Raw genomic sequence first — 18,815 nt, forward strand, 5'->3', positions numbered from 1 at the left:
TCTCTCTCTCTCTCTTTTTCCAGGGCTCTGCAGTTGCACCAGGCTGTGTTAACTAGTGAGGTTAGTGAGGTTGATCCTGTAGGTGAAAGGAAAGTAAACCTATTCCCTTTCAGAGTTTCTTTAAATTGTATTCCGATTCATAAAACACTGTCTCAGGAATCTATTGTTTAATAACGAATTTTGTATTTGTGTCCTTGTGGCGTTTTGTCTTAATCATTTCAATCTCTCTTCATACCCTCATCCCCAACCTCCCTGCCCCTCTTTTAGATTGGGAGCCCCCTGAGGGCCAGGGACACTAATTAAATCCCCCATTGTATGTTTCCCTGGGGCTTAGAACAGTGCTTCACCCACTAGAGATGCTCCCTAAGTACCCTTGAATGACTGATAGATCAGCCCAATGGAATTAGGAGGTGCAGTCCAATATCATGTTACCCCAAGAGCCAGCATATGTTTGGAGAAGTGAATAACCAGAGCATAGGGCATGAGTGTGAAGTATTTTAACATCTGCCTTGCACATTAATATATATCTGTATATCTGTGTGTGTGTATATATATATATATATATATATATATATACATTTCCTGACTCTCTGTTCTCTTTCTTAGTGTAACCTGCTTTCACACAGGAACCATTTGCTCTCCTTCGATGCATCAGATTCCTTATTTCCAAGATTGAAAAATAAAATCACCCTTAATTGATCTTTTTACAATTCCATTTTGTATGTAAATTAAGCTAAATTGCTTCAGAACATTCATCTTTTGTTATGAGTAATCACAGAAAGTCAAAATGGCGAAAGATTGATAAGGACCGTGAGCCCTATGTGTGTCCAACCTGATCATTTTGTATCCACCCCAGTGCTCAGTACAGTGCCTGGCACATAGTAAGTGCTTAGCAAATTTCTTTAAAATATATATTTTTTAATCAACCAATTATTGAGTAATAATAATAATAATGATGGCATTTATTAAGCACTATGTGCAAAGCACTGTTCTAAGCACTGGGGAGGTTACAAGGTGATCGGGTTGTCCCACGGGGGGCTCACAGTCTTAATCCCCATTTTACAGATGAGGGAACTGAGGCACAGAGAAGTTAAGTTACTTACCCAAAGTCACACAGCTGACAATTGGCAGAGCCGAGGTTTGAACCCATGACCTCTGACTCCAAAGGCCGGGCTCTTTCCACTGAGCCATGCTGCTTCTCTACTGTAGGAGGACCACTGTACTAAGCACTTGAGAAAGTCCTGTCCAATAGAGTCTGTAGACATGATCCCTGCCCAAATAAATGTGTGTTTTTAAAGAACCCTAGATAAATAGGTGTTGTATTTTCCCTTTAAAATGCATCCGTCATGATTAATGAGACTGGTATTTTGCTTCAAATATGGGCAAGGTACAAATTTTTGCTGACCTTTCAGTCTTCGTATGTGGAATCTGGTTCAACCGCTTTAATGCCATCATGAAGAGAGCCCCCCGTGGGACAACCTGATCACCTTGTAATCTCCCCAGCGCTTAGAACAGTGCTTTGCACATAGTAAGTGCTTAATAAATGCCATTATCATCATCATGATAATTGAGGACCAAGGACTGTGCCTGATACTTAATATGTGTTGTACTTTTCCCCAGGAATTTGCCCACAGTCGGAGCTTAATACATGCTCTTACTACTATCATCGCTCTCAATCAATCAATCGTTTTTATTGAGCGCTTACTGTGTGCAGAGCACTGTACTAAGTGCTTGGGAAGCACAAGTTGGCAGCACATAGAGACGGTCCCTACCCAACAGTGGGCTCACAGTCTAGAAGGGGGAGACAGAGAACAAAACAAAACGTATTAATAAAATAAATAGAATAGATCATCATCATCATCATCATCAATCGTATTTATTGAGCGCTTATCGTGTGCAGAGCACTGTACTAAGCGCTTGGGAAGTACAAGTTGGGAACAAATAGAGACAGTCCCTACCCAACAGTGGGCTCACAGTCTAAAAGGGGGAGACAGAGAACAAAACCAAACATACTAACAAAATAAAATAAATAGACTAGATATGTACAAGTAAAAAAAAATAAATGGAGTAATAAATATGTACAAACATATATACAGGTGCTGTGGGGAAGGGAAGGAGGTAAGGTGGGGGGCATGGAGGGGGGAGGAGGGGGAGACGAAGGAGGGGGCTCAGTCTGGGAAGGCCTCCTGGAGGAGGTGAGCTCTCAGTAGGGCCTTGAAGGGAGGAAGAGAGCTAGCTTGGTGGATGTGGGGAGGGAGGGCATTCCAGGCCTGGGGGATGACGTGGGCCGGGGGTTGATGGCGGGACAGGCGAGAACGAGGCACGGTGAGGAGATTAGTGACACAGGAGCAGAGGGTGCGGGGTGGGCTGTAGAAGGAGAGAAGGGAGGTGAGGTAGGAGGGGGCGAGGTGATGGAGAGCCTTGAAGCCGAGGGTGAGGAGTTTCTGCCTGATGCGCAGATTGATTGGTAGCCACTGAAGACTTTTGAGGAGGGGAGTAACGTGCCCAGAGCGTTTCTGGACAAAGACAATCCGGGCAGCGCCATGAAGTATGGATTGAAGTGGGGAGAGACAAGAGGATGGGAGATTGGAGAGGAGGCTGATACAGTAGTCCAGATGGGATAGGATGAGAGCCTGAATGAGCAGGGTAGTGGTTTGGATCGAAACGAAAGGGCGGATCTTGGCAATGTTGCGGAGCTGAGACCGGCAGGTTTTGGTGACGGCTTGGATGTGAGGGGTGAACGAGAGAGCGGAGTCGAGGATGACACCAAGGTTGCAGGCCTGTGAGACGGGAAGGATGGTAGTGCTGTCAACAGTGCTGGGAAAGTCAGGGAGAGGGCAGGGTTTGGGAGGGAAGACAAGGAGTTCAGTCTTGGACATGTTGAGTTTTAGGTGGCTGCCTTCCTGGCTGCCCCCAGTGCTGCCTGGCTCTGCTCAAAGAATGACTTGTTTGGTCTGGGAGGCCGGCTCCTCTGAGCAACCTACGATGGGGAACTGGGGAGAGAGAACTCCAGCCAAATCACCAAGCAAGCCCCACCCTACTCCTTTCTTTCCTGTCCCATCTTGTGCCCCCTCTGGGGTGGCTCATGAAGTACAAATTATCCATGCTGCAGCAGAGCGGGTGAGTAGGGGTCTCGGGGAGATGGTAGGATGCTGTGAACATCCCCAGGGGCTCTTAGATTGATCTGCTAGTTCTGATCTTAGCCAGCCAGCCCTTTGGAGGCTCGGGACCACATCTCTGTCGTCAAGTACTAAGTGCTTAGTACACAGTAGGCGCTTAATGAATAACTATCACAGCTGACCCTTTATGGCAACTCAGAATCAGGCCTACTAAGATCTGCCAGCATTGTTGGGTGGGTAAAAAGCAGCACAAATGGGGTCATCTTATTTTTAAGGTTAGAGTTTTGGTTAAAGATGAACAAGTGTTTTTTTCTTATTTTTTTCCACAGATAGGGGAAACCTTCTAGTTGTTTTGCAGGATCCAAATGAATAGACCTTCTGCTGGATTAGATCTTGCATGAATGAAACCGTGCTTTAAAAAATGCTCAATCTTTCATTGTTCCTTCCTGTATTTACCAGTACATTCAGCCTGTCTTAGCCAGAACTGTTTCTAGTACAGTTTCTTAGTTTTTGTTTCTCACTGTATTTTCAAAGTGTGCTCTGGCAAGGTGTAGTGTGTACGTCAAGATCCAGTGCGAGTCGCCGTGCTCAATGTTTAACATAATAAAAATGAATTTGTGAAACCTGCTTCCTGAAAGTGTTTCTGCTTTTCTTTGACTGCGCCCTGAGAGACAAAAGCAGCACCAGGTGTTACAAACATTACACATGACAAAACACAAATCCTTTTTTTGTCCAATGTGACTAGTACTGTGGATCCCATAGACAGGGAATGTGTCTGTTTGGTTGTTATACTGTACTCTCCCGAGCTCTTAATACAGTGCTCTCCACACAGTAAGCACTCAGTAAATGTAATTGACTGACTGACTGACTGACTGAAAGGAGGACGATGAATATCCTCCCTCCATCGACGCTTCCTCTTCTCCCGCCTAGGGTCCCGCTGACAACTCAAACTAAACGCATCCCAAACGGAATTCCTTATCTTCCCACCTAAACCCTGTCTCCCCCTGACTTTACCATCACTGTGGACAACACCACCATCCTCCCTGTCACTGCAAGTCAGTAATCTTGGTGTTATCCTCGATTCGTCTCTCTTATTCAACCCACATATTCAATCGGTCACCAAATCCTGTTGGTGCAACCTTTACAATATCATTAAAATCCACCCTTTCCTCTCCATCCAAACTGATACCACTTTAAACCAAGCACTCATCCTATCCCACCTTGATTACTGCATCAGCCTCTTTGCTGACCTTCCTGCCTCCTGTCTCCCCACTCCAGTCTATATTTTGCTCTGCTGCCTGGATTGATTTTCTACAAAAACGTTCAGTCCATGTTTCCCCACTCCTCAAGAACCTCCAGTGGTTGCCCATCCACCTCCACATTAAACTGAAACTCCATACTATCTTCTTTAAAGCCCCAATCACCTTGCCCCTTCCTACCTTACCTCTCTGCTCTCCTACTACAACTCAGCCTGCACACTTCACTCCTCTAATGACAACCTCATTGTACCTCCATCTCGTCTATCTCACTGCTGACCTCTCACCTACATCCTGCCTCTAAACTGGGATGCCCTCCCTCTTCATATCTGACAGACAATCACTCTTCCCATCCTCACGGCCTCAATAACAGCCCATCTCCTCCCAGAGACCTTCTCTGGCTAAGCCCTCATTTCCTCTTCTCCCACTCCCTTCTGCATCACCCTGATTTGCTCCCTTCATTCGCTCCCCTCCCCCTCAGCCCCACGGCACTCATGTACAGATCTGTAATTCATTTCTTTATATTACTGTCTCCCTCTCTAGGCTGTAAACTTATTATGGGCATGGAATGTGTCTATCAACTCTGTTATAGTGTACTCTCCCAAGCACTTAGTACAATACTCTGCACACAGAAAAGCACTTAAAATATACGATTGATTGATTGACAGCTATACACATATATAATACCCTACTTAGCAGAAGGATTCCCTCAGTTCCTTACTTAAGTTTCCACAAGGTTTTTTTAGTTACCATATCTCTGGAGAAATCAGGCAATAGTATACTGAGCGTGACACAATAACCTTTACTCACAGCTTATTGCTTCCCCAACTCCTAGTCAATCAGTCAATCGTATTTATTTCAGTCTTATTGTGTGCAGAGCTCTGTACAGAGCACTTAGAAGAATGCAGTACAACAATATAATGGACATATTCCCTGTCCACGACGAGCTTTCAATCTATAGGGGGAGACAGACATTAATATAAATAAATAAATTACAGATATGTACATAAGTGCTGTGGGGCTGGGGGAGGGAAAAACAAAGGGAGCAAGTCAGGGTGATGCAGAAGGGAGAGGAACAAGAGGAAAGGAAGGCTTAGTCAGGGAAGGCCTCTTGGAGGAGATTTGTTTTCAATAAGGCTTTGAAAGGGAGGAGAGTAATTGCCAGATATGAGGAGGGAGGGCATTCCAGGCCAGACGCAGGAGGTGGGCAAGAAGTCAGCAGTGAGATAGACAAGATCGTGGTACAGTGATAAGGTTAGTATTAGAGGAGCAAAGTCTGTAGGCTGGGGTTATAGTAGGAGAGCAGTGAGATGAGGTAGGAGGGGGCAAGGTGATGAGTGCTGTAAAGCCAATCATCAGGAATTTACCTCTAATGTGCAGGTGGATGGGCAACCACTGGAGGTTCTTGAGGAGTGGGGAAATGTGGATTGAACGTTTTTGCAGAAAAATGATCTGGGCAGCATGGGCTGGAGTGGGGGGATACAGGAGGCTGGGTGGTCAGCAAGGAGGCTGATGCAGCAATCCAGGAAGGGTAGGATAATTCATTGGATTTATGTGGTAGCAGTTTGGATGGAGAAGGGAAAGCATGGATTGTAGCGATGTTGTGAAGGTCCAACCAACAGGATCTAGTGATGGATTGACTATGAGGGTTGAATGAGAGAAAGGAGTCAAGGATAAAGCTAAAGTTACAAGCTTGTGAGACAGGAAGGATGGTGTTGCCATCTACAGTGATGGGACAGTCAGGAGGAGGACAGGGTTTGGGTGGGAAAATAGGGAGCTCTGTTTTGGACATGTTAAGTTTTAATGACGGGAGGACATCCAAATAGAGATGTATCAAAGGCAAGAGGAAATGTGAGACTGCAGAGAGGGACAGAGAACAGGGCTGGAGATGTAGATTTGGGTACCACCTGCATCGAGGTACTAGTTGAAGCCATGGGAGCAAATGAGTACTCCAAGAGAGTCGGGGTAGATGGAGGATAGAGGGGACCCAGAACTGAACCTTGAGGGACTCCCACAGGGGGTGAGAGGCAGAGGAGGAGCCCATGAAAGAGACTGAGAATGAGCAGCCAGAGAGATAGGAGGAGAACCAGGGGAGGACAGTGTCAGTGAAGCTGAGGTTGGATAATGTTTCCGGGAGAAAGGGGTGGTTGACAGTGTCGAGAACAGCTGAGTGATTGAGGAGGATTAAGGTTGAATAGAGGCTGTTGGATTTCGCAAGAAGGAGATCATTAGTGACCTTTGAGAGGGCAGTTTCTGTGGAGTGAAGGGGACGGGAGCCAGATTGGAGGGGGTCAAGGAGAGAATTGGAGGAGAAGACCTTGAGACAGTGGATGTAGGCAATTCTCTCAAGGAGTTTGGTGAGGAATGGTGAGAGGGTGATAGGGCGATAACTGGAGGGAGCCGTGCAGTCCAGGGAGGGTTTTTTTTAGGTTGAGCGAGACATGGACACATTTGAAAGCGGTAGGGAAGAAGCTCTTGGAGAGCAAACAGTTGAAGGTGGCTGTAGGAAAGGAGGGGGGCAAGTATTTTAATAAGGTGCGAAGAAAGGTCAGAGTGCAGGTGGAGGGGGTTGATTTTGAGAGAAGGCAGGAGTTCTCTTCTAGGGATACTGCTGGGAAATATGGGAGAGTTGAGGAAAGTAGAGGGATTGGGGAGAGATAAGGGAGATTTTAGAGTGATCACTCCTCATAGTGTCAATTTTCTCAAAAAGGTGGGTGGCTATGTTATTAGCAGAAAGGGATGGGAGATTCAGGGAGAATGGGATCTGGAACAAAGTGTGAGGGGGATGGGCACAGGTGTCAATAAGGATGGAGAAATCATTCTGCTGGGCAGTTAAACTTGAAGTGGATGAAGTCGGCCTGATACCTAGATTTCTGCCTGCAGTGCTCTGCAGCTCATGCCCAAGAGCGAAGGAGGCAGACTGTGGAGGTGATCCAGGCCTGTAGACTCTGCTCGGGACTTCTGTGGTACTTTCACCATCTCCCCATTTGTCATTCCAAGTAATCATGTTCAAATTAGATGTTGAAGTATTTGTACCAACGTGGTTTAGAATGAGTTTCTCTGTGAGCCCGCTGTTGGGTAGGGACCGTCTCTATATTTTGCCAACTTGTACTTCCCAAGTGCTTAGTACAGTGCTCTGCACACAGTAAGCACTCAATAAATATGATTGAATGAATCTTTGAAGAAGTAATATTCACTGTTACCAATGGTCCAGGGGGTCACTGAGCACAGGATGTGCCCACCACAGAATAATAGCGGCCAGATATCCACACTGAACCTGCATCAGTCTGGGGAGGACCATCTGGTCATCTCTGGAACTGTTCAAGGGAAGATTCACGTATTCTAGCATCAAAATGAAAATCTCTCAGAGAAAGGATTCCAGTAATCAGTACTGTTTACATCATCAGATGAGGAATTCCATTGGGAAAAGGTTCCCACATGTTTCCACATGTGATCATCAAAAGAAAGGAGGAATTTGCTCAAAATGGCATCTTGATTGAGCGGGCACAATCCAGAACGAGCCAAGTACCATCATCAGAGCAGAGTGGCAGCCCTGCAATGCGACCTGGGACTTTCTTTCCAGTCAAAGCTTCTGCTGGTCATGGGGCAGGTTGACAGATTACAGTATTACAGAGTTGGTAGACTCGTTCCTTGCCCACAGTGAGCTTACAGTCTAGAGGGGGATAAAGGCATGAGTATAAATGAATAAATTGCAGGTATGTACATAAGTGCTGTGGGGAGTGTTTCCCAATCAGAGTAGAGATCACAGAGGCCCCACTGTGGTCAAAAGCAGCTGGTCGGCATGTAGTTAGATAAGGTGCACCCAGGAGAACAGTGGAGAGTCACAGAAAATCAGGTGACTGACATCCTAGTCCAGCAAGGCCCCATTTAGGACTTCTGCTGTCCCTCTAACCATCTGAGCCAGAACAGTTCCAGGTTTTCCCTATCTGGAGAGAGAGGTCCAGTCGCTAGCTCCATTTTTTTTTTAAATGGTATCTGTTAAGAGCTTACTATGTCCCAGGCACTGTACTAAGCACTGGGGTAGATGCAAGCTATTCAAGTTGGACATAGTCCATGCCCCACATGGGGCTCACAGTCTTAATCCCCTTTTTACAGATGAGGTAACTGAAGCACAGAGAAGTGAAGTGACTTGCCCAAGGTCACACAGCAGACAAGTGGCAGAGCCAGGATTAGAACCCAGGTCCTTCTGACTTCCAGGCCCATGTTCTAACCACTAAGTCATGTTAGCTCCTTTGAGGGTGAAGGGTGACCAAGGTGGGGAGCAGGAGCCAAATGTTTAGAATCCGTGGCGATAAGCAACAGCACGGCACCTCCTCCAGCCCAGCCTCAGGAATACTGGCTTTGGTCATTTTCACTGACCTGCAAAATGAAACCATGTTTGGGTGTAATGATGCCTGTCCAGGAGGACAAAAGAGGTCCTAGAAGAGACCTACTGACATTGCTAATTCTCCCTCCCTCTCCCCTTGCCCCTTGGTCCCTGAGCCCCGGGAAGACCCACCTCTTGGAACCCCCCCTGCCCAATCCGGTTTTGGCCCTGAAATATCCCGTCACCTCCCATCCTTCTGAAATCCTCACTAGAGTCAAGGCTGTGGCCCATCAGACAGGAAGTGTGTGGTATCAACCAAATGAGCACTGACCAGTGAGCTTTTTTCTGGGATCAGAAAGACATTAGAAATCTATAATAATTATCATTATTTTTATGGTACTTGTTAAGTGCTTACCATGTGCTAAGCACTGTTCTAAATGCTAGAGTAGATACAAGTTAATCAGGTTGGACACAGTCCCTGTCCCACATGGGGCTCACAATCTTAATCACCATTATACAGATGAGGTAACTGAGGCCCAGAGAAGTGAAGTGACTTGTCCAAGGTCACCCAGCAGACATGGCAGAGCAGAGATTAGTACCTATGTCTTCTGACTCCAAGGCCCGTGCTCTATCCATTAGGCCACGTTGCTTCTCGAGGCTATCTAGAAGGCTGTCAGAAATTGTGGATTTTCCAGAGTTCCAAGGAAAACCCCAGATTTTCAGAGGAGAGAGGTAGGTCTCTCCAGGGTAAGGGGCTAAGGGCTGTTTTCAGAAAGCTGGCTCCAGTGACTCCATTTGGATCAATTTTTTGAGGTTCCATCTCAGGGAAATCAGGCTGAGGACATAAATAATGGGCTGCACGAGCCCTGGAGAAATATGTCTACCCACCCAGGGGCCCCTCCGGGATTTATCTTTTGGAAGGACCTTCCTCTGACTGACCCTCAGGCACTCACCTGAGCAGAAACAGGCCCTATTTGGAAAGGACCAGGCCGGACCAATTCCCTCGTGACAAACATCCATGAGGAGAGCAACTGCACTGGACCGCTACCTTGTTGGTACAATCTCTCATCACATCCCGACTGGATTACTGCATCAGCACCCTTTCTGATCTCCCATCCTCCTGTCTCTCCCTGCTTCAGTCTACACTTTGCTGCCCGGATTATCTTTCTACAGAAACGATCTGGGCATGTCAACTCCTTCCTCAAAAATCTCCAGTGGTTGACTATCATTCTTCTCATGAAGCAAAAACTCCTCACTTTTGGCTTCAAAGCTCTCCATCACCTCGCCCCTACCTCACCTCCCTTCTCTCCTTCTACAGCCCAGCCCACACCTTCCGCTCCTCTGCTGCTAACCTCCTCACAGTGCCTCGTTCTCACCCATCCCACCATCCACCTGGCCCACATCCTACCTCTGGCCTGGAATGCCCTCCCTCCACACATCTGCCAAACTAGCTCTCTTCCTCCCTTCAAAGCCCCACTGAAAGCTCGCCTCCTCCAGGTCTTCCCAGACTGAACCCCTTTTCCTCTGCTTCTCCTCCCCATCGCCCCTACTCCCTCCTTCTGATATACCCCCTCCCCTGCCCCACAGCACTTGTGTATATTTGTACATATTTATTATTCTATTCATTATATTGAGGTGTATATATCTATAATTCTGTTTATCTACTTTGATAGTATTGATGCCTGTCTTACATGTTTTGTTGTCTGTCTCCCCCTTCTAGACTATGAACCTGTTGTTGGGTAGGGATTGTCACTATCTGTTGCCGAATTGTACTTTCCACGGGCTTAGTACAGTGCTCTGCATAAGAAAAGCGCTCAATAAATATGATTGAATAATTTTGGTATTTGTTAAGCACTTACTATGTGCAAAGTACTGTTCTACACGCTGAGGAGGATACAAGGTGAATCTTCAGATACAAGGTAAATGAATGATTGAACGACTCTCCAGGGTCCCTAGGCCCCAACTCAAGTCGAGTTCACAGCTTCCAGGGAGTCCCTGAAGCTCAAGGCAACTTGCTGAGTAACTGGAGCTATCCCGGGACAGACCTATCCCTTAGGGGTTTGGTTTGGCCTTTGGGGGCTTACTTGGAGATTCCCGGTACTCCTGAATTTCTACACCATTCCCAAGGAGCTCTCAAGCCACTCGTGGGGTCGGAGGATCCTTTGGGCTCCATCGAGGGCGTGGATCAGACTCAGCCAGATGGGACCCTGTGCAGCTGCTGTAGCCTGAGGAGGAGCAGAAAGGCAACATGGGGAGGGGGAGAGGCTACCTTCAGGCCCATTGGGCTTCTCAATGGATGCGGAGATTATAGGAAAAACAAAGGAAACACTTGCAAGCACCACGATGGAGCATTCGGTTGATTTGTGTTCAGATTTATTGGAGAGTGCAAAGAAATAAACACTAAGAACTCATTTCTGAGGGATGGCACACAAACAGCATAAGCAGGTCTGTGGGGTGAGCCAACTATGCCTTTCTCCAGGGACCTGGCCAATTTCTCAGCAGCACCTGGGCTGGCACCGATGAATCTGGTACCACCCTCAATAATGAGGGTATTTGTTAAGCATGTACTATGTGTCAAGCACTGTTCTAAGTGGTGGGGTAGGTTGGACACAGTCCCTATCCCACAAGGGCTCACAGCCTTAATCCCCATTTTACAGATGAGGTTAACTGAGGCACAGAGAAGTGAGGTGACTTGCCCAAGTTCACACAGCAGACAAGTGACAGAGCTGGGATTAGAACCCAGGTCCTTCGGACTCCCGGGCCCATGCTCTATCCACTAGGCCATGCTGCTTCCCACCCAGCCACGAAGCCCTCCAGGTAGAGCACCGACTTCAGCCCCCACAGGATCCTCTCCAACACAGCCAGCCCTGGCCCCAGGAAGCCCCCCACCCTCCCGTGTCCGCACAGCAGGAAGGGCTGCACCTGGCTGGGGCTCAGCTGAAAGGCTTGGGTGAAGTGGTTCCCTTCCAGCCCCGAGGCAATGAGCTGGGCAGAGACCCCAGAACAGGCCAAAAAATAAAAATCAAAGAAGCCCATGGACTCAGCAGACGTGGCCCATGGTACCCTAGTCGAGGTCTGCATCACCAGGGAGCCAGGTGCTCCCGTAGAGTCCGCCCCATCTGTGACAGGACCTCAGGCTGGACATCTGCCTTCCGCTCCCCCAGCGGAGGGTCAGTCGTGCTGGGGACCCTCTGTGGCCAACAGGACGAAGCTCACCAGATCCGCCACGATCATTTCTTTCCGCTCTGGGACCATTTCCTCTTCGTCTTGTCGTTTCCACAAAGCGCAGGACGGCGCGTTTTTCACTACGGCACATTATTCGGGTGAAAATCTTCAAGATGCTATCAGGCGGCCTTTTTACGTGACTTCGGGGCGACCCATCTCTCGCTTTGCATTACTAAGTTGCCTGATCTGACGAGCAAGAGGAGCCGGGGAAGAAGGAGCCGGGGACTTTCGGTGAAGCCGGGGAGGAAGCAACCCGGAATCACCATGGGATCGCCTCTGAACCGGAATCGGAAGCGGGTGAACCTGGAGCCGAGCCCCACAGCAGAGTCCCCCCAGTCTGGGCCGCCGGCGGAACTTTCCCGGCCGGTCACAGTGAGCCGCTGCTCCTGCCGCTCTTGGGGCCACAGGAGGGGAGGAGCGAGAGCTGCCTTCCCAGTGCCCTAAATTTAAAATAAATGCCCTAGCACTCGGGCTCCCATCCCTGTGGAGATGACCGGCTGTGGGGAGACAGTAGCAGGCATTCTTTAGTTACAAAACGAGGAAAAAAATAAATTCCCCTGGGTTGGGGAGTCTGCTTGATTTCCGAGCACGGAAAAGGGTATTGATTTGAATTTTTCAGAAACATTCTCTCCTTCTCTAGTACATTTTAAATAAAGTTTTGGATCCTGATGGCAGGACGGGCCTGGCTGCAAACCCATCCCACAGCAGGGACAACAGGGCAGGAGAACCAAAAAAATTACATGGTTCACTCTGGCAGTAACCAAATGAGGCATCTCATCACCAAGCCCTAAATTGATCCCTTCAACTGAGAGAAGGAAGATCTAATGAGTCGTCTACACTCGCTGCCTCAAATTCCTCTCCTTCAACTTTCTCCTGGACCCCTTCCAATCCGGCTAAAGTCCCCTCAACTCCACCCAAACCACCCTCTCAAAGGTCACCAATGACCTCCTTCTTGCCAAATCCAACGGCTCCTACTCTATCCTATCCTCAACCTCTCAGCTGCCTTTGACACTGTCGACCATCCCCTTCTCTTCAGCACGTTATCCAACCCTGGCTTCATGGACTCTGCCCTCTCCTGGTTCTCCTCATCTCTCTGGCTGTACATTCTCAGTCTCCTTTGCGGGCTCTTCCTCCCGCTCCCATCCCCTAACTGCAGGGGTTCCTCAAGGATCAGTTCTTGGTCCCCTACAGTCCTCCATCTATACTCACTCCCTTCGCTTCCACGGCTTCAACTATCAATTCTACGCTGATGATGCCCAAATGTACATCTCCTCCCCTGTTCTCTCTCCCTCCGTCCAGGCTCGTATCACCTCCTGCCTTTAGGACATCTCCATCTGGATGTCCACCCACCACCTAAAACTCAACATGTCTAAGAATAAGCTCCTTATCTTCCCTCCCAAACCCTGTACTCTCCCTGAATTTCCCATCACTTGGTGTCATTCTTGACTCCGCCCTCTCATTTACCCAACACGTCCAATCCATCACCAAAACCTGTCGGTCTCACCTTCACAACATGGCCAAGATCCGCCCTTTCCTCTCCATCCAAACCGCTACCTTGTTGGTACAATCACTCATCGTATCCCGACTGGATTACTGCATCACCATCCTATCTGATCTCCCAACCTCCTGTCTCTCCCCACTTCAGTCTACATATATACTTCACTCTGCTGTCCAGATTATCTTTCTACAGAAACGCTCTGGGCATGTCACCCCCCGCCCCTTCCCCCCCCACCCCCCCGCAAAAAAAGTCTCCAGTGGTTGCCTATCAACTTCCGTATCAAGCAAAAACTCCTATTGGCTTCAAAGCTCTCCATCACCTTGCCCCCTCCTACCTCACCTCCCAACTCTCCTTTCACAGACCAGCCCACACCCTCCACTCCTCTGCCGCTAACCTCCTCATTGTGCCTCATTTTCGCTTGTCCCGCTGTCGTCGACCTCTAGCTCTGGCCTGGAATGCCCTCCTTCCTCACATCTGCCAAACTAGCTCACTTCCCCCCCCTTCAAAGCCCTACTGAAAGCTCACCTCCTCCAGAAGGCCTTCCCAGACTGAGCCCCCCTTTTCCTCTGCCCCTCCTCCCCATCACCCCTACTCCCTCCCTCTGCTCTACCGCCCTCCCTGCCCCACAGCACTTGTGTATATATATATATATAGTTCTATTTATGCTTGTCTACTTGTTTTGTTCTGTTGTCTGTCTCCCCCTTCTAGACTGTGATCCCATTGTTGGGTAGGGATTGTCTCTACCTGTTGCTGAATTGTAATTTCTGAATGTTACGTACCGTGTGCTCTGCACACAGTAAGCACTCAATAAATACGACTGAACGAATGAACGAGTAACGGGGTGCTCAGGATGGTCGTACCTTCGGCAGTACGCACCTCTGCACCCGCCTCGTCCTCCTTTCCCCTCACTGTGTCTTCCATTTTCATCGCCTGTCCTCTTCTCCTGGGCAGGCCATATGTCCTATCCTCCCACCCCATCCCTTGACATATTTCTCCGGGAACGCTGTTAAGTTTCTCTCCTCTCTTCAGAGACTTTTTCTTCCCAGTCTCCCCAATTCTTTCGTTTATCATCGGATGGCCTGTTCTCTTTGGAGGATGCCATTCTTCTCCGTCGTCTTCTCCCTTCACCACTTTTTGGGGCAGATGTCTTTCTTCAGTGAAATCTCCTTTCCCTCCTCGCTCCTGAGACTTTTATCTCCCTTCTGTCCTGAGCTTTTCTTTCTAGCTCCTCCAAGTTGAGATGGTAGATGGTCTTCAAGGGCAATGTTGAAATCATCTGCTAGGGAGAGAAAGGAAGCTGGTGCGACAATGGTATTTAGCAAGTACCTCCCTTGTGCAGAACATTGTGGCACGCACATGGAATAATATAATACAGTTAGAAAACGGATTCCTCCCTTCTAGGAAACCACAGCCCAGCAGGGGAGCCAAACACCAAATACCTTACAGCTAGAAGAAGAAAAAGGAAATTGGATATGCAGATAAGAAAATGCTTAGAGAAGCAGCATGGCAAAGTGGATAGAGTACAGGCCTGGGAGTCAGACAGTCATGGGTTCTAATCCCTGCTCTGCCCCTTGTCTGCTGTGTGACCTTAGGCAACTCACTTCACTCCTCTGGGCCTCAGTTCCCTCATCTGTTAATTGGGGATTGAGACTGAGCCCCACGTGGGACAGGAACTGTGTCCAACCCCATTTGCTTGTATTCACTCCAGCGTTTAGTACAGTGCCTGGCACATAGTAAGCACTTAAACACCATCATTATTAATGAAAAGCCAAGCATGTAAGTTGGCGTGTATAAACATGGTACAGGTAGGTAAGTGTGGGTGCATAGTTGGCCGTGAAAGGCTCATGTTGTAGTTAGGGAGAGTATGGATCACCTAGACAAAAGAAAAATTAATCAAAGAAGAGTTCCTGGAGGTCACATGACTAGACTGTGAACCCACTGTTGGGTAGGGACTGTCTCTATATGTTGCCAACTTGTACTTCCCAAGCGCTTAGTACAGTGTTCTGCACACAGTAAGTGCTCAATAAATACGATTGATTGATTGATTGATGACCGCGGAAGGGCTGCGGAGAGCTGTGGTGTGGTGGACGTGAAAGGGAGCAGGGGGTAGAAGGCCTTCCAGGCTGGAGGGAGTGTGTGAGCCAGGAGTCGGAGATGCATGAGGTGAGCATGAGGCACAGTGAATAGGTCGGTCTGAGAGGGGACTGAAGGTACGGTTCTTCCTCTTTAAGCTGGGTGACAGACTTTTGATGAGATGTACTCCCATGGCAGGATGTCCATTCATTCAATCCTATTTATTGAGCGCTTACAGTGTGCAAAGCAGTGTACTAAGCGCTTGGGAGAGTACAAGTCATGTGAACGGCCAGTTGCCCGCCCGCTGTGCCCAAAGCAGCCTTCAATCCAAGGGTGTCCTTTAGCACCGGCACTACGGGGTCAGCATACTCCAACCGTGCCCCTTTGGGGTCAGATCTGACATTCATTCCTTAGGAATATACCTGTCCTTACCTCACCTCGGAGCCTGTCCTCAGGGAAGCGTGGCTTCGAGATCTCAGCCGCAGGGATCTCCCGCAGAGAAAACTGGTCCTGAAGTTTCTGCACTTGCCTGCAAGTCATCCATCAGGGGCCATCTACAACCGCACAGGGCAGAGAAAAAGAAACCCAACAGACCTTTGACAGTGCTCGGCACACAGTAAGCTCTCAATAAACACAACTGATCGATCAATGTTGGCCCAGCTCTCAACCGTCCTTACTAATAGGACCCTGACAGAAAACCCACCGATGCTGATAATTTTTCCCATCCGCCTCCACTAAAATTTTTATTAAAACTGCTAAGTAGCTGTAAAAATGTCAAAATGGGGATGAAGACTGTGAGCCCCCCGGGGGACAACCTGATCACCTTCTAACCTCCCCAGCGCTTAGAACAGTGCTTTGCACATAGTAAGCACTGAAAAAATACCATTATTATTATTATTATTATTAAGCAAGGGCACCGCAGACCACTTTGGGTTTCCATCATTTCTCCATCGCTGGTACCCCTCCTGGTGGGCACGGAACATGCCCGCCAACTCTGTGGAACTGGACTCTCTCAAGCGCTTAGTGCAGTACTCTGCTTACACCAAGCACTCAATCGGTACCATTGACTGATCTCAATCTCAGAACAGTGCCTGGCACATAGTAAGCACATAAACAAAAATAATAATAATGATGGCATTTATTAAGCACTTACTGTGTGCAAAGCACCTTCTAAGTGCTGGGGAGGTTACAAGGTGATCAGGTTGTCCCACGGGGGGGGGGGGCTCACAGTCTTAATCCCTATTTTACAGTTGAGGTAACTGAGGCACAGAGAAGTTAAGGGACTTGCCCAAAGTCACACAGGTGACAGTTGGCAGAGCCGGGATTAGAACCCATGACCTCTGACTCCAAAGCCCGTGCTCTAATACCATCTAATACAAATACCATCATTACTATTATTATTGACTGATTCCCAGTGAAATACAATCCGCTGATCTAAGGCTGAACCTTTACCGCCAATCCCGGCCCTTCCTTATGTGGCCACTGGTTACGCAATGTTTTTCCCTTCAGCGTGGGCCCAGAACCGGCCGAGCAAAAGTCTGACGGTGGTTTTCCGCCGCCGTTCGGCGCGGCCTAGTGGCTAGACCACAGGCCTGGGAGTCGGAGGACCTGGGTTCTAATCCCTACTCCACCACCTGTCTGCCGCGTGCCCTCGGGCAGGTCACTTCAGTTCTCGGGGCCTCAGTTTCCTCATCTGTAAAACGGGGATTGAGGCTGTGGGCCCCAGGTGAGGACAGGGACTGTGTCCGACCCGATCTGCTCGGCGTTTAGTGCAGTGCCCGGCACTTTGTTAAGCACTCAACAAATACCACAGCTGTTATTAGTGCCCCTTCAAGTTATCCTGAAGGGTAAACTCTCCAGGAACCAGCCAAGGGTGTCCAGCCCATGGCCAGGGCCCCTCCTCCCACCCCCCCGCACCGCGGCCTACTTCCGCCTTCTTCTGTGAGCTGGGCTCCGAGGGGCCAGGCCTGTGGGCAGAGCCCCCCTCTCTCCCTCCTATCCTCCCTCCTTCCCCCGCCCGCCGGGGCCGGGGGCAGCGGGCACGAGCGGGGGGCGAGGCCCGGCTGCAGGACCGACGACCCCGCGCCATCCCGACCGCTCCCGGGCTCCTTCCGCGCCGCCACGGGGAGGAGGACGACGAAAATCCCCGCTCCTTCCGCCCCCCGGGCGGGGTCCCGCGGTGGAAGCGCCTCAGGGGAGAGGGAGGGAAGAAGGGCGGCGGTCGGGAAGGCCGCCCTTCGCCCGCCCGAACCATCGCCTCCCGCGCCTTCTGCGGCAGCTCCGCCCACCCCGGCCGGCCCCGCCGCGGGGCACGACGGGACTGGTAGTTCGGTGGCCCGAGACGGACGCCCACCAGAGCGAGCGCCGGACTACGATACCCAGAAGCCTTTGCTCCCTCCCTTCGCGGCAGGGTCTGATTGGCTGGGTCGGTGCCTGGGGTGGGCTAGATTAGAACTCATTCATTCATTCAATCGTATTTATTGAGCTCTTACTGTGCGCAGAGCACACTGTACTAAGCGCTTGGGAAGTACAAGTTGGCAACGTATAGAGACGGTCCCTACCCAACAACGGGATCACAGTCTAGAAGGGGGAGACAGACAACAAAACAAAACATATTAACAAAATAAAATAAATATAACAGTAAATATGTACAAGTAAAATAGAGTACTAAATCTGTACAAACATATATACAGGTGCTGTGGGGAGGGGAAGGAGGTAGGGTGGGGGGGATGGGGGGAGGGGGAGAGGAAGGAGGGGGCTCAGTCTGGGAAGGCCTCCTGGAGGAGGTGACCTCTCAGTAGGGCTTTGAAGGGAGGAAGAGAGCTAGCTTGGCAGATGGGCAGAGGGAGGGCATTCCAGGCCAGGGGGAGGACGTGGGCCGGCGGTCGACGGCGGGACAGGCGAGAACAAGGCACAGTGAGGAGGTTAGTGGCAGAGGAACGGAGGGGTGCGGGCTGGGCTGGAGAAGGAAAGAAGGAATGTGAGGTAGGAGGGGGCGAGGTGATGGACAGCCTTGAAGCCGAGAGTGAGGAGTTTTTGCCTGATGCATAGGTTGACTGGTAGCCACTGGAGATTTTTGAGGAGGGGAGTAACATGCCCAGAGCGTTTCTGCACAAAGATGATCCGGGCAGCGGCGTGAAGTATAGACTGAAGTGGGGAGAGACAGGAGGATGGGAGATCAGAGAGGAGGCTGATGCAGTAATCCAGTCACATTTAGTGCGGTGGTGGTAGTTCAGTGATGATGATGATGGTATTTGTTAAGTGCTTACTATGTGCCAATCACTGTTCTAAATGCAGGGGTAGATACAAGGTAATCA

The 18,815-nt window shown here is 49.4% G+C and overlaps 1 long non-coding RNA gene across 1 annotated transcript; it reads right to left on the minus strand.

The window, feature by feature from the left end:
• Nucleotides 1–11,450: 11,450 nt before the first annotated feature.
• On the minus strand, nucleotides 11,451–16,602 carry LOC119949577. The gene is made up of 3 exons (XR_005457232.1): nucleotides 15,931–16,602; nucleotides 14,286–14,701; nucleotides 11,451–12,424 (listed from the first exon to the last, which is right to left on the minus strand). It is a non-coding gene; the product is annotated as an uncharacterized LOC119949577 (long non-coding RNA).
• Nucleotides 16,603–18,815: the final 2,213 nt, after the last annotated feature.

This window comes from Tachyglossus aculeatus, chromosome X2 (assembly GCF_015852505.1).
Source record: "Tachyglossus aculeatus isolate mTacAcu1 chromosome X2, mTacAcu1.pri, whole genome shotgun sequence".
Lineage (NCBI taxonomy): Eukaryota > Metazoa > Chordata > Mammalia > Monotremata > Tachyglossidae > Tachyglossus > Tachyglossus aculeatus.